Source organism: Cynoglossus semilaevis, chromosome 4 (assembly GCF_000523025.1).
Source record: "Cynoglossus semilaevis isolate Cse_v1.0 chromosome 4, Cse_v1.0, whole genome shotgun sequence".
Classification (NCBI taxonomy): Eukaryota; Metazoa; Chordata; class Actinopteri; order Pleuronectiformes; family Cynoglossidae; genus Cynoglossus; species Cynoglossus semilaevis.
The window spans coordinates 4158863-4173712 of record NC_024310.1 but is presented as its reverse complement, the minus strand read 5'-3'; the positions used below and the strand labels follow the sequence as shown (position 1 = coordinate 4173712).

At 41.1% G+C, this 14850-nt stretch overlaps 1 long non-coding RNA gene across 5 annotated transcripts in view; it reads right to left on the bottom strand.

The window, feature by feature from the left end:
- Positions 1-14850, bottom strand: part of LOC103377736 (uncharacterized) — an 85651-nt gene that overhangs the window by 28446 nt on the left and 42355 nt on the right. The window contains exon 4 of one of the 5 annotated variants that reach the window (XR_521440.3): positions 10484-10857. The exons of 3 other annotated variants lie outside the window; for them this stretch is intronic. This is a non-coding gene — a long non-coding RNA (uncharacterized LOC103377736). Of the gene's footprint in view, positions 1-10483; positions 10858-12177; positions 13044-14850 lie in introns of those variants that run through there. One more of the 5 variants, XR_001759942.2, reaches the window with a different exon arrangement.

Here is a 14850-nt window from a genome sequence, read left to right as displayed (position 1 = left end):
GCTCTCCCTCCCCCTCTCTCTCTCCTTCTCTCCCTCACTCACACACATCATGCAACACTTCCAACCCCCGCCCCCCCCCTCCGTCCCCTGCATATGAAAAATCAGCAAATAAAAAGTTACATTAACCCCACGATGACCTTTCCCACGTAATACACTGTGGCCTGATGGGCCAGCCCGGGAGCTTCATCGAAAAGCTGTCATTCTCTGCTATCCCAAGCACTGCCTGGGGAACATTTACCGGATAATTAATATATTAAATGCATGAAAAATAGTTACACAGGGGCCCCTTTGTCAGCTCTTCCACCGAATGGGGGGAAGAGGGATACAGCCTGTGAACCATCAATATACAAGCATCCTACTTCAATGGGCCATCATAAAAACTGCTCATAATTTTATGGCTTCATTCATGGCCCCCACTGTAAAGGAAGGCCATATTTCCTCGTAATTCACCGGCGCTCGCCCTGGCTTTTTTATGATTTGGCGGTTTTAAGCCGCCTCTGCCACCAAAATTATCGAGGCGCTCGTGGCCCCCGGTGTGAAGGACGAGGAGGGGTCAGCCGTGAGCCGGAGCGTGAAGGAGCGAGACGGGCGGCCTTCAAATGTGCATCAACACGCCGGCACCTTTGGCTTCCTGCTCTGAACAGCTGACGCACGGTCGCCGCGGCGGCCTGTTGCTGTCATCAATACACGTATGACCTCAGATTAGCTTCTCCTGCTGTGACGGCAACTGAGATTTATCTACGGAGCGGTGCTTAAAGAGACACTCTGCACGTCATACATTTAACAGATTTTTCAGTTTTGCCAACATCAACGCTGACAGCTGACAGTTTGGCTATGCTAACCAGGATGGTAGATCAGGCAATTGAAAACATTTAGAAAACTATTACAATAAATAATTCACAGTAATTGTAAAAGTTAAAATGTCCACCAGTGGGTGTGTAGCTCAGCAGGGAAGAAAAAGACCGACATGAAGACAGAGAAGAGTTTAAAAGGCTGCAGCACCAAACTGGTCTAACAAAAAATGTTATTTTCCTTTTTAGCCTCATTGTTAAGCATCATCATAATCCTTCAGTTGAGCAGGTCTAGGTTCATTTTTTTAAAGGTGTATTACTAACTAAAATGTTAAGAGACATCTCTCAAGGCTGTTTAAGAATTTGTTTTGAGATCTTTGTTAAGATCATTAATCATAAATTATAGGTAGTTGTGAAATTAGAGCAAACATTCTAATTTGGCCCAAACCTGAAAATCTGTAAATTAATCAACATTTGCAGTAGATTTTGATGTAGCTCCAAATGATTTTTATTGAAAAACTGAAAACCAAAAGGACATCTAGAAAATCTTTGAATTCACTCAGCGGACAAGGTGACGAAGCAGGTTGTAAACTGGAACAAACACCCAAGTAAATAAAAATAGGTTAATTAAAAAAACTAAAAAACAGCTAATGGTTTGAAGTTCTAAACTGGAGTGAGAAGGACACCTCTTTAGGACCAGGCAGTTTCTGCTTTTCTTCTTTAGTATTTGATTTATATGGGCTGGATTTACACAGGCTGAACCCATAATTCATCTCTGTCTGCTTTGGTGTGTGATTAAGCAGCATTGTGGTATTTACATGAGAAATTAACTTGAGCTTAACCGTGTGATGGCTATTATCCTACAGATACCCACCCACGACAACACACACACACGCAGCTACACACACACGTACACACACGCAGGCTCAGAGCAGCAGGTGTTCGTGCGCAGACAAACACAGGAGCATATGTTAGCCGGCGTCTGAGCACAAACACACACAGTATGTCTGCGCACACAGCACATATTTGCACATTCTTATTGGGGACTGACAGAAATATTCAACAACATGTTGTGTATACACACACACACACACACACTCACGCATCCTGGCCTTAAAATTATATGCCACATTTAGGAGCTAATGCACCTTAACCAATTAGCAATAACCAACTGAGCACTAGCACGTGCAGAAGGGAGGGAAAAAAAGACATAAATAACAGCGTGACAGGAACGTGGGGTGAAGTCAAACTGGAGTCCATACTGAGGAAATGTTGCCGCCCGTCCTGAGTTATGATTATCTAAGAAACACACACACATATATGAGTAGGTGTCTCTCAATGTCAACTCCCCCACGCTGCACTCCTGCATCTGAATGTGCCCATTCACTCACAAGAAATATACCCTAAGCGCTCCAAGTTTATAATAGTCCTATTCATTAAATATTACTCTTGTCAAAAGTGTACTGCTGGTAGAAGGGCATTTCATCTACAATGAAATACAAGCCTGGAGAAAGAGACGGAGAGGAGGAGGTGGCATTAATTTTCTGGAGCAAATGCCCCCGATTCTGCCAAATGACATTCTGTACCGCTAGCATTTTTTAATGTGACACAAATGGCATCGAAGTACAATTTAATACCAAAATACTGAGCAGGTAAGTGGTTCTTAGAATTCAGCACAGGGACAAAAACACCAGAACGGTAGATCAGGCTCACACTAAAGGCTTCGTTAAGGTTTTTTTTTTTTACCTTTGTAGTTATTTACGTCTCTAATTTTCACCTGGATTTTTATCCCTTTTATTCACAGTACTGTACAGTGTGACACCTGTTCTTCCCAGGAACAAAGATCATCAAAGTCTTTTCTAAATCTAAAAAGGTAGAGCTATTTAGTGTCAATAGTTCTGCTATTTGTCAATTTAATCCATCCATCTATTGATTCACATCCCCAAAGTCAGATTTTATGACAAGCAGCCCAGGGAAATGGCCAACAACTTCTACAAACTGTATTTCTATTTTATTCTCAATAAATAATTTATCAACTCCGGCCTCAGTCTTAAATGTTAATTCTAAGCCATAAAATTATTATTCCCTGAGCTTTTATATCCCAAGAAGCGATTGAGTCTAACGCTGCCTTTTTTTTAATCAAATTTTTGTAAGCCGTCAGTCAGAGCCAGTTAAACTATTGGTTAGAGTTAAAGTAAATGTTTTCATTTAATATCCACCGACAGCAGTGGCGACAAAAACATGGACAGATTTCAACAAGAAATTATAACAATCAAAAGAACAATCAATACAGTATTATATATAGTATTATAATACTACTCCATCTACTACATTTAGTAATAAAAAAGCTTTTTTTCTTAACAATAACATGTTTGCAAGTGAATTTAAAATAAAAGGTGAGTTTTAAATCATTTATCAATTTACTGCTCAACTCTACAGTTTAAACCATGAACCACTGAATGCCCAAAACCAACAAGTGGTCGTCAGACTATTAATCCTAGGCTATAAATAGCATAGCAAATAACCCAGAGCTTCCATTTAGGCAAGAAAATGATTGGCCTCTGTTACCACCCAATCCTCTTCTTTGTCTGTCTGCTCAAGGGAACTACAGTATATTCATGTGCTTCACATTAAAACAGAAGTCTGAGGGTAAAAAAAAAAAGGAAAGAAAAAAGGGGGGTGTTATAGCCAAAGTGGCGAGCCAGCATTGTGGGTGTACAATATGGAGTATAGGTGATCCCTAAGAGCTCATTCTAAGCAAGGCTAATCCTGTTGACTTAGAATGTGTACAGGGAGCCATGCCAGCCAGCCAGCCAGCCTGCCAACACCGAGGCACGGGTATATGGAGTGATGACAGGGGAATTACCCTTGCCATAGTGAGGGTGGTCCTCCAAAGCACAAGCTGTGGCTGCTGATGGCTGCCAGTGGACAGCAGCACTGGGACAGGCTTACCAGTCAGCTGGTTTCCTGCCACAAATCCCTGCTCTCACTGACGAGAAGAGCTTCAGGCCAAGGCTCTCATGGATCACAATAGGGTGATATTACATTTGAACAGTTGAGTTCTGCCACATATGACACGCTGCTTACACTGCTCTTGAAGGCACAGAAATGTAGGCTGCAGAACGGAATGCCAAGGTCCGAACAAGAATTCGTTTAGTGCACGACCTCTGAGCACTTTTGTACCCGACCTTGGACCGAAGAAAATGATATTACAGAGTTAACAAAGCTGTAGATATGATATTGTAGAAAAGGCACAGTCCAAAGGCAGTCGGTCCTTAACTCTGACGTTGGATCTCTGCCTTGAATACTAAGATTCAAATTAGGCAACAAGTCCTTTCCTCAAGTGCTACCGTGTGTTGAATGTCATCATCACATATCAGACGACAACACCAACACTTAAACTGAACACATGTAAAAAATGACAGAACTCTTAAATATCAATTCAACAGATGGTAGTACATGACAAGACCAGAGTTGAAAAAATTCTAAAACAACAGAATTTCTATTATTAACCGTTAGCATCGCCCTGACAGAAAACAAAGGCTATTGTTGCTACATGTCTGGTTTATTTATCTTCTTATTACCAACAGTCACAACAACTACTCTATCAATATAGCATTAACCTCATGCTTGAGGCTCACATTACACTTTAAGTATTTTTTTTTCTGTATTCAAGGGACGGATGGGCAAAAAAAATGTTAACCAAAGACTCTACTGTCCACTCCAGTGTGTTTTTGATTGGCCGATAGTTTTCAGGGACAAGAAAAATAAACAACAGAACAAACAAATTTCATCAGGGCTTTAAGTATAAAAAAAAATGTGTCAATAATACAAAACAGCCTGGTCTGCATTAAAGTTTCTGACTGAAACTGATTATTGATTATTGTGCTTTGAGTTTAAGTAAATACAATAATTCCTCTTTTCAAAAGACTCATATATATATCTGGCTAAATTTTAAGTAAAAAATCCACAGAGTTCTGAGTAAATTTAAAAATATTTGATCAGCTGTCGATCATTTTATGAAATATCCGTATTTCTTCACATGCAGTAACCAATCGTCCAGTGAACCGGCAGCAGCAGACTGATCACCACTTCAGTCTTTGTTCTGAGAACAGATTTTCCCAAGACATTACACCAGGGTGTCGTACCCCAACACTAAACCTGAGGCTTCAGGAGGGAGAACCCAAAACACAGATAACGTTTAAGTGCAGTACTGCGCCCATGTCTTCACTCTGTAATACCTGAATATCATGGAGGTGATTGGCTCTGTTTGAGGTTAGTAAAGTGATGAAGGCCACAGTTAAACTTCCTTTCTCCCCCTGCTGGTGAGAAGGAGGTGGGAGGGACTCCTCAGAGGGCTGTAAGAAGACATCACCTCCACCCCTGCATTAAATTATCCTTCCTTTTTTATGAGCTGTGTCCTGATGGGCCAGCAGACGGACAGCTAAAGGACAGCCGTGTCGCTTGGATGCCTCCAGAAGGAGATAAAGCGAGAGCAAGGGACAGTTTATGTTATGACAAAAGCAACCGGGACACACACACACACAGAAACACGCATCTGAGCCAAGATAAACATGTCAGCAACATGCATCTGAGCCAAGATAAACATGTCAGCTTACCTGGATATACATATAAATATGTTTATGCATAATGCTCACACGTCTGTGATGGTGATGATATCTCTGTTATAAGGAGCATCAAAGAAATTCCCTTTTGCCAAAGTTTAATACCAACTAGTACTGACTGTATATATAAGACTTACTTATACTACTGAAAAAAATTACACCACCACTTAAATATATACTCAGTATAGTCTGAGGGACTGGGATAGGGGATAATATCCACGATGAACTCAAAAGTGAAGACTAGATATCAGTGGACTGGAGCTTTAAACCCCAGCATGGCGCTGCCTCTCCTGCAGGGGGTGCTTTAAACTCTTATTTTCAATGACTTTGTGCATACATTGTGTGAACATCATTATAGCGTTCCACAAATATGGCTTTGTAACTTTAAATACTGTAAATACTATTTATATTTTTACGTAAAATACAAAGGTGAAACTCAACTTTTGAAAGTTACATTTAACACAGTAAAGTCAGACTCAACTTAGACAACTTAGAAAAACAACTTGAACATTACAACAGTTCAGTAGAAAGTACTCCGTGTATGTTGGATCCTATGGTTAGTTTTCAGTGGGAACTCCACCATTCTGTAGCACACAGTAAAAACAATTCCCCCAATGTGGGATCAACAGTTTATATTTTTTTAAAAAAACTACTTTAGCTCACTACTAAAAGTAGAAAACTGATTCATCATTGTCCATAAATTAATTTCTATCCAGATCTTCAAACACTGCTGTGGAACACACTGGACTTTGTTGAACTGCATACAATAAAAGACAAACACCACAAGCAACACAACAATGGGTGCAACAATTAAAGTTGGCCTTCAAAACAATTATCCGAGTGTTACGTGCATTTTCACGTGTGCACGTGCACGTGCACGACAGAGGGACAGCCCCAGGACGAGCAGCTGTGAGCAGATGTCAGCATAAGTGAGCAAGGGACTTGGTGGAGAGAGAGAGAGATGTGGCTGGGCCAACCCTCTAATTTACGCATGAGTGGTGCTGCACCGCCGATATTTACATTTAAATTGATGTTTCAGATACTTAATTAAAGACGAGGACTGGGCTCTTCTGGTCGGCGGCAGCTTCTTCCTCATCTTCCTCCTCCTCAGCAGAGTGCACAGACTGCTCACTGGAACCTGCAGCACTTTCCTGAGCCCTGTCAACGGCATCTCACTGGAGGCCAGTTAGTGACAATGCTCCCCTGTTTTGTGTCTATGGTAATTTTCCACTGTGCAATATTGAATACACAATGCCCCCTGGTGGCTTGAGCCACCAGCCCACTTACAAACACAGCGGAGCTCCTTCCTGTAGTTTATAAACAATGACAAACACCAGGTCCCTGTGTGTGTGTGTGCGCTGGACAACAACCGCTGAGGCTGATGTTGGTCAAAGGTGCTTTTTATTTTACTATAATTTGCACCTTGAGTATAATCATCTATCATCTGTTCTGTTCTAGTCTAGACCTTCTCAGGGTCATACGAGGGGGCAGCAGGGGAGGATTAACTATCAATATCAGATGCTAGTGTCCAACCTAAAGAGTTTGCCGCTCCATAGCAAGGATACATTTTATTTACACTCACATTCATACCAAATATCAGTAAACGACTGCCCTAATTCTGCATGTTTTGGGATTTTTTAAAGAAACCACAGCAGATGAAAGCACACAAAGAGAAGGAAGGATACAAACTCCATACAGTTAGACCACTAGTTACTTTGGATAAGCTCTTGACCTTCTTGCTGTAAGGCAAGAGCACCAACCACTTCCCCTCATGTGGCTCTCTGTCATTTTTCTATTCAACTGTATTTCACTACCATCATTTTTCTATTCAACTGTATTTCACTGTTGAAGCGACAGGAGAAAAATACGACCACATCTTGCCAACCTTCTTTTACAACAGTAACAAGTCATGTGACTATATGCTTGTTCAATGTCGAGTAATTTACCTTGAAACAGTGTTTCACATGATGTGTAATAGACCTGATAAGGCTCCTCCAAGCTCATGCTTCTACACTACGCGGGTGACACGAGTCCCCGAACGACGCTCCACAGAGGCCGGTGTCCTGCGCCGCGACACTCCGGTCCTGATGAACCGTACTCCCTACATGCCTGGATGTCCTCACCGGGGCCCTCCAAGGGGGCCGCCTGACTGCCCACAGGCCAACTCCTCTCCACCACTTGCTCCCAAACAGCCTTTTAATAGGTTTTAAAAGAGGGTTATTAACATCACCTGCTAATTATGTTAAGGACCTAATTAGAGAATGAGGGAAAAAAAGGGCCTTTTTGTCTAATTAGGTTTTCTTTCTAAGTACACTGATAACCAAGGGAATGCTGAGATCTCCGTAGAAATGAGAGTGCAATGAGCCAGTGAGAGGATGCTTCAGAAAAAGAGTTAACCCTTTCATCAGAGCCCAACTCTATTAACAAGCCACTGGCAGAGTGCAATTACCTCCTAAATCGTTTATTTGGGACATGTTTATCTGGAGTGGGAGTCTGCATCATTTAGCGCATTATAAACTCAATAGAAGCTTCATTAGCGATTACAGTCAGTGGGTGGTATTACCTGCCTGATATCCGACCACAGCCTGATGATATCAGCTCCCGCCACTGAATTACAAGGCAGGGGTCTAATTTTTCAGCCTACGCTGCTCGGTCCTCGCTGTTTCCTCCACTCAGCCGCTACCCCGATTGTGCACACGCCAGCAGCACTTCTCGGGGCCTTCAGCTGCAACTTAGGAATGGGAACAGACAACATACAACGGCTTAATCAGAAAAAGACTGGGGCGCAAGAGGCCGTAGCACGGAGGACAGGTTTTAAGAGAAATAATGGAAGTTTTGGGTCAAGTTTTATCAAGGAGTAAGAATAGAAGAAAAAAAGTGCGTAAATCCCATAGGTCAACATGATGGCTGATGGGTATTTTCATGGTTATTTCACCATTATCATTGTTTATTTTAGTTTTTCAAAGCATTAAGATGTATTGGTATCTATTTGTTATTTATTTTAATTTTCTTATCAATGTCAAAAAGGTTTTAGTTTTTGTAAAAACTGGGTTAAATTATCTGAGTATCTAAGTTGTTGAATATTAGGTAAGAAGTAGAATTTGATTGGGTGAATAAACTGGATGTATTTTGCCTGAGTTGAAAAATCTTCTTTTTTTTTTGAATTTTGCCTGAGTTGAAAAATCTTTTTTTTTTTTCCAATTTATCTTCATAATACATACTGACTTTTGTTTTGGGCTGGAAAAAGTCAGACTAATGTGTTTCAGATACATTTTTATGTGATTTTTTTTTTGCTCTAAAAAAAAGAAAAAAGACAGCGATGTAAATGTCACAAAGTTAGGTCTTTGGCTTCATAGTATTTCAGACATCACAAGAGTTTGTGTCTGCTGCTGAGGCCTGATGGCGGCGTCAGAGGTCAGCACATCATCTCTGCCTGGTGGCAGCAAGGCAAATCACAGTGTAATTTAACAATGAGGAGATGGGAGTAAAGATAGGAGGGTAACGAGGAATGAAAAGGAGCCGGTGTGATGCCCGCGGCCGCGTGCGACAGGAGTCAAGTGTTGGGAACCTACGGCAGCACTTCCTGTGTGATTACATGTTTAATTTACTTCACATCTCAAAAATTGTCTGCTATGACAGAGCCAATTTACAATGATCCCCGTGTGAGTGTCAGGCAAACGAAAAGAAGGCTGCAATGAAATCCCTCCCCACAGCCTCTAATGGAATCTCAATGAACCCCTGTGCCGGTGGGTCCGAGAGACCAGACAGCTCCACCATTAGAGCCGGAGACTGGCTTTTACCTGAACACCACTCTCCTCAGCACGGCATTTATTATCACTTCTTTCTCCCAGGTTGAAATGCTGCCAATCTGGAAGGAAAGGTGTGGGGGAGGAGGAAGGAGGGAGGGGAGGCATGGAGGAAAAGATGGTCCCTTAACTTAGACCTGCTGTACCTTAACATTTGCCACATCAAGTTCCTCTGGGAGGTGGTAGTTGGGGGTTGAAGGGCAAAATAGCAGCTCTCTAAATTGACAGAGGCAGACACTGTGTTTAAACTGATAGCTGATCACCAGGCTGCCCCCGGTGTCCAATTTTGATACCAAATAGACAAGAAAAGCACTGATATCTCATACACTAACTGTCCATCTGCTTGTCATTTTTAACCAAAGTAGGAAAAAAAAGGGACGGGAAAAAAAAAATCCATCAGTGAAACATTATTCAAGTCATTTTAAGGTTCTGCGTCTTGGGAAATTTCAGGTCAAATTGCAGAGCTGCGATTGAAGGTTTGCGCTCTTATCTCTGAGTGATAAACATATTGTCTTGCATGAGTTCGCCATCCGCCAAAATTCAATCCTGGAATATGCTAATTTGAGACTGCCTTTAGAACGGCGCCAATACATATGCTAATTCAGGGCTGTTTAAAGAACACTGAACATTCAGACTGTGCAGACGCAGGAATCACAGCTACTTTCTGATATTTCAGTAAAACTTTATTTGACAAACTCAAAAAACTCACAGCCCTGTTTTTATCAAAGTCAGTACATATTTAATTTGTATTTTAGAAGCTATTTGTTTCCCACTGAAAATGTTTTAGCTGCAAATATTATGCAAGTCCTTAGTTTATTTGGTGTATCAGTACTTTTCAACTATTCTGGATGGTAATATTTCCAGTTTGAAATAGACCCACCAGATGGCAGTAATGTAGCTTATGGAATGCACAGCGGCAAGTAAAATCCAAAGAAGAAAGTTGTAAGTATGGTTAGCCTAGCCTAGCCTAGCTTAGCTTTGGTGGAGACCAATTTTAAATGTTACAATAAAACCTATTACATGTTCACATAAATTTCATGACAAATTATTATTAACTCTTTTGTATTTATTAACCAAGGCTCATTGTAAAGTTTAACTCTACTAAAGAGTAAGTTATAGTTTATTTGTCATTTTTAAAATAAAAAAATAATTAAAATAATTAATTCCAACACACTATTATAGCCTTTTTTCAAAATAAAAGAGTGAAAATGAAAAATACCTTTTCTTTTCAAAATAAAAGAGTGAAAATGAAAAGGTCATAAAAAAAATTGTAAAATGGAAATCTTAGTGCTGGGAATCTGAGACAAGCATAAAGTTCTACCTTGGCACAAATGTTGTCCTATCAACTGAATTTTAAACAATCACGCAGTCTTGATATTTATATACACTAAACATTAAATATAAAAAGCCATATATTATGTCTTGCTCTATCATCCGCTGACAGCTCAACATTAAAGCTCCTATTCCTGACGCTGCTGCAAAACCTGCCTCAACACATTTCTATCTGCCACGTGGAGCTGTATTTAACCAAACACAGCTTATTCCCGTGGGTGGAGATCGGGGTTGGTGGGGGACGTGGGCTGACGAGAAGCACAGGGTGCCGGGTGTTTACTGTTTGCGGATTTTCGACCCTTGCTGTGGGGAGACAAGATGAATTTGACAGCTAATGTAAAAATAACAGACAATCATAAATCAAGGAAGCGGGCGTTGTGAGTCGATGATGAGAGTTAATCAATACAGGCCTGACTTTGCCATTGTGCGAAATGGCACTCCATTTATTACAGGGGGGACTTGGAGGAGAAACATTATTCATATTAGAGAACGCATATGCTGGTGGGAGAGAAGGGGAGTGAGTGTGAAGGAGGGAGATGCTTAGTCACTGAACTGCAGGTGCAAAAGAGCTGTACTTTACACAGACCTTGACCCCAAAACAGAAAAATATATACATTTACTTTCTAACTCCAACAACAGCCGATGGATTATTATGGGAATTACACATCATATATTTTAAAATATCCTTTTTTTGTTGCCTACTGTCAAAGCCTGGTTATAAATTCTATATGGCTAAATAGTGAGAAAGTTATATTAGCCCTGTTTACTCAGGTAACTAAGTAATAAATTGAATTTTAGATCATAATTTTACTGGCAAGAAGTTTTGAATGGAACCACTGTTACTTGGCATTTGTCTAAATCCAGAGAGAGCAAAATAAACACTGACGGCAGCTGAGATGTACTTTTTCCACTTTGCTTCAACCTTGTTGTTAAAAATTTGGTTAAAATGAAAATTGACTGGATTGAAAGACAGCACCACATACCCCAGGTAGGCACTTCTATTCTGATTTTGTAAAAAAAAAAAAAATCTACCTCTCAAAATGAACGCTGTAAAAAAAATCTACCTCTCAAAATGAACGCGTACTTAAAATGAATCGATCCACTCAATTTAAAATAGTCAAGAACTAAACTTTAACACATTTTTCATGCATGAATGACATGAACTCTACGGAGAAATGTTTTATTCCACTGGAGAACCTCAAGCTTAAAATACCACCTCGACACCCAGACCTCATCAGTGCAACACCCAGACCTCATCAAGGCTCTGACGTCGGGTCACAAGCATGGCTTTCTTTCTGACTCAGGCTCTAACGTCAGGTCACAAGCATGGCTTTCTTTCTGACTGGTCTCACCAGGCAGTAAACACGTCGGCAGCTGACAAGCTGACTGACACAATTGTCAAAAGGATGGTGAGAGACTGTGAACTGATTATCACTGTTGAGGGGTGAACGGTTTCACTGAAGTTTTGATAGAAACTCCGGACATATTCTGCAAGCCACCGTCAAAATGGCGAATGATGACTAAAATCCAAGAACTATATGAAGCTAAATTTTGAGTTACTTTTGAATAATTTGGATTAGTTACAATTAAAAACTGTTGTGAACCACAAACATCTACGGCTGTGATTTGACTGACTGTTCAGAAAAACATGTTTTCTGTCATTTGTAGGAATGTTGTTTTGGTTTTTTTTTTCTTCTAGCTTTTGTTGTTAGAATTGTTTCTAAATGGTAATTATACAACATCACTGTTGAAGAGTCAATACGACGGCACCGGACTACAAACAAAACAATCAGCTGTAATTAGCGTAAGAACTGGCAGAGTGACGCTGCTCTTCTCGTGCTGGTGAGGCAGAGACAGACAGCTCTGTGGAACACGGACTGATCTGAGTGGCTGTGTCTGCCTCCTCTAGGGGAATCGGGGGGGCCTTAGGACGGGGGCTTCTGATTCACTCCAGGCCCTGGCATGTCTCACTGATGAGCTCCAGGCAGTCCGAGCCCCATGTGGGGATTGGCTCTGACCAATATGTTCCCTTCCACTCAAAAGGACAGGGCTAATGTGCTAGAACCCAGACCTGACACCCCCTCGACACCCCTCTGCGAAATCCCCTTCCACCTTCATTTAAGACTCTCTCTATCTCGCCGGCTCTTCCACTGCTTCGTCTTCTTCATATCACAGCCTTTCTATCTGTCGCCGCCTCTCTCTGCCACGCTGATATCAGGACCTTTTTTCCCATCTTCTCTTCTAGGCTTTCTCCGCCGCTGCTTCCCTGTGCTGCAGTCATTTTTTTCCCCACCTGAGGGTCATTCCATGGTCTTGGGGAATGTATAGCTTTATTTGTATGGCACCAGCTTTTTATTGGATTCCTATTGCTTTGGAACAGAGGTACCACATTTCAAATTCATCAAGGGCCAATTTAATTCAAAATTCATGAAGTGGGCATCCATCAGGGCGCTGGCTCCAATGCACTTTGTGCGGTCTCCGAGTGCCTCCTGTATGCATAAGAGACCATCAGTAACTCCAGTCCCATTTCCGTCCCTGATTAGAAACTACTCAGTACTTTCTTTTGGCTCAATACTGTATTCCAAGACTAAAAAAAAAAAAAATCAATGTCTCAGTGGTTCTATCTGTTTGGCTATCGAACCTCCCAGCACATAACCAAAAGGCCTGCGACTCACGCCACTTTTTATTTGTTCACATATTGTTTTAACTTTTATCTTGATGCTTTGATTTAGAAATGCAATATATGGTATTCCCTTTATTCACAGTACAAAATAACACCATGGTCTTCATGACACTCCTACGGCAGGCCTGTATTTTAACAGTGCCATCAATAACTGCTCACAAAGTATGAGTGGGAATGTAGGAATTTCGCAGCACGGCAGATTTTCTGTGCCTTTTTAGCAAAAATATATTTGGAATAAAAGTTCACAAAAACTTGACTGCTAAGAAAACAATATGATGCAGCGGCAAAAAGTCGCTGTAGAACAGAGGGAGTGATATAGATGGATGGACAGACAGACAGACAGACACATTTTTTCATTCCCTCCATGTTCTTCAGAAACGTTTCCAGGTTATCTGACCATTTACTTTCCACCCTCACCGTGCCGGACACCGAGTGAAGAGCACTCACTTCTACACTTACAATTTCTATCCACAGTCCAGCTCTTTATCTCAAACGCCTCCCCTCATTCTGACCTTTGACGACCATGCCGAAAATTTCACACAATCTCCCCGCACAGCAGTGGTTGCACAAGCACTGGGAGCCAATATGTTGCCATAATTGGGCCTGTAGTGGGGGCAGAGTCCAAGGCAATTAATCCTTTCCTCCTGTTGTTTGCACCCTGGTTGGCAGTGACAGGGTGCAGCATAATTGGACAGGAGCACACTTGTCCCCTCCGTTTTACATTAATATCCCTTCAACTCCAGACTCTAACGCCGGCCAGGTTGAGAATCCCACTCCTGCCACCAATATCCACTCAGTCTCTCTTTCCTGCTCTCAGAGTCCCACCTGTCAACCACCCACCTGTCCTCCATCACCACATCAACACAGTGGGCTAACCTATAGGCTATCATTTTATTAACAAATCTCGAGCGAAACACAAATATAAAAACTCAAAATATAAATTAGGTTTAATGTATGATGTGCCAGATATATAAAATGTCAACTAAAAGAACAGAAAAATGAGCAGAGCTACTGTCCTAATTTACAGCATTACTGGAAAATTAATTCTCTAAAGCCCAATGTGGTACTTTTCTTCTTTTTTTTTTTTTGTTTGTTATGCCTGTATTTATTGGACAGTATTTGAACATAACAGGAACTCAGAGATAGAATTACTGTAGAACAGAGAGATACAGTTGTTGAAATGACACGAGTTTTGGCCCGATCTTTTTTATATATTGTTAGTAAGGGCTGAATATTTCTGACACCACGATTCATTTATACTTCTAAAAAAAAAAAGCTATGAAATACTGTCGTCTAGACCAATAATGGCTGCACTGGATTCACACACACACACACACAGAGAGAGAGAGAGAGACAGAAACGAAATGTCTTTGAAAGATAAATTTCTATTTCAATTGTTTTTCTCTCCTCTCAAGGCTCCACAGATTTATTTAGTGGAGTACGACTGGAAGGGGCCGACTTACATGACTTATCACATGACTACTGTTATCCATCGTATAAAGAGAGCATTATGTCTCTCTTAGTGTGCGCTGACTTACTTTAACCTCACACCTTGCCAATGTCATCATCTCCTTCCGCTCCTCCTTCTAATCCCCCAAATTTCTCATATTATT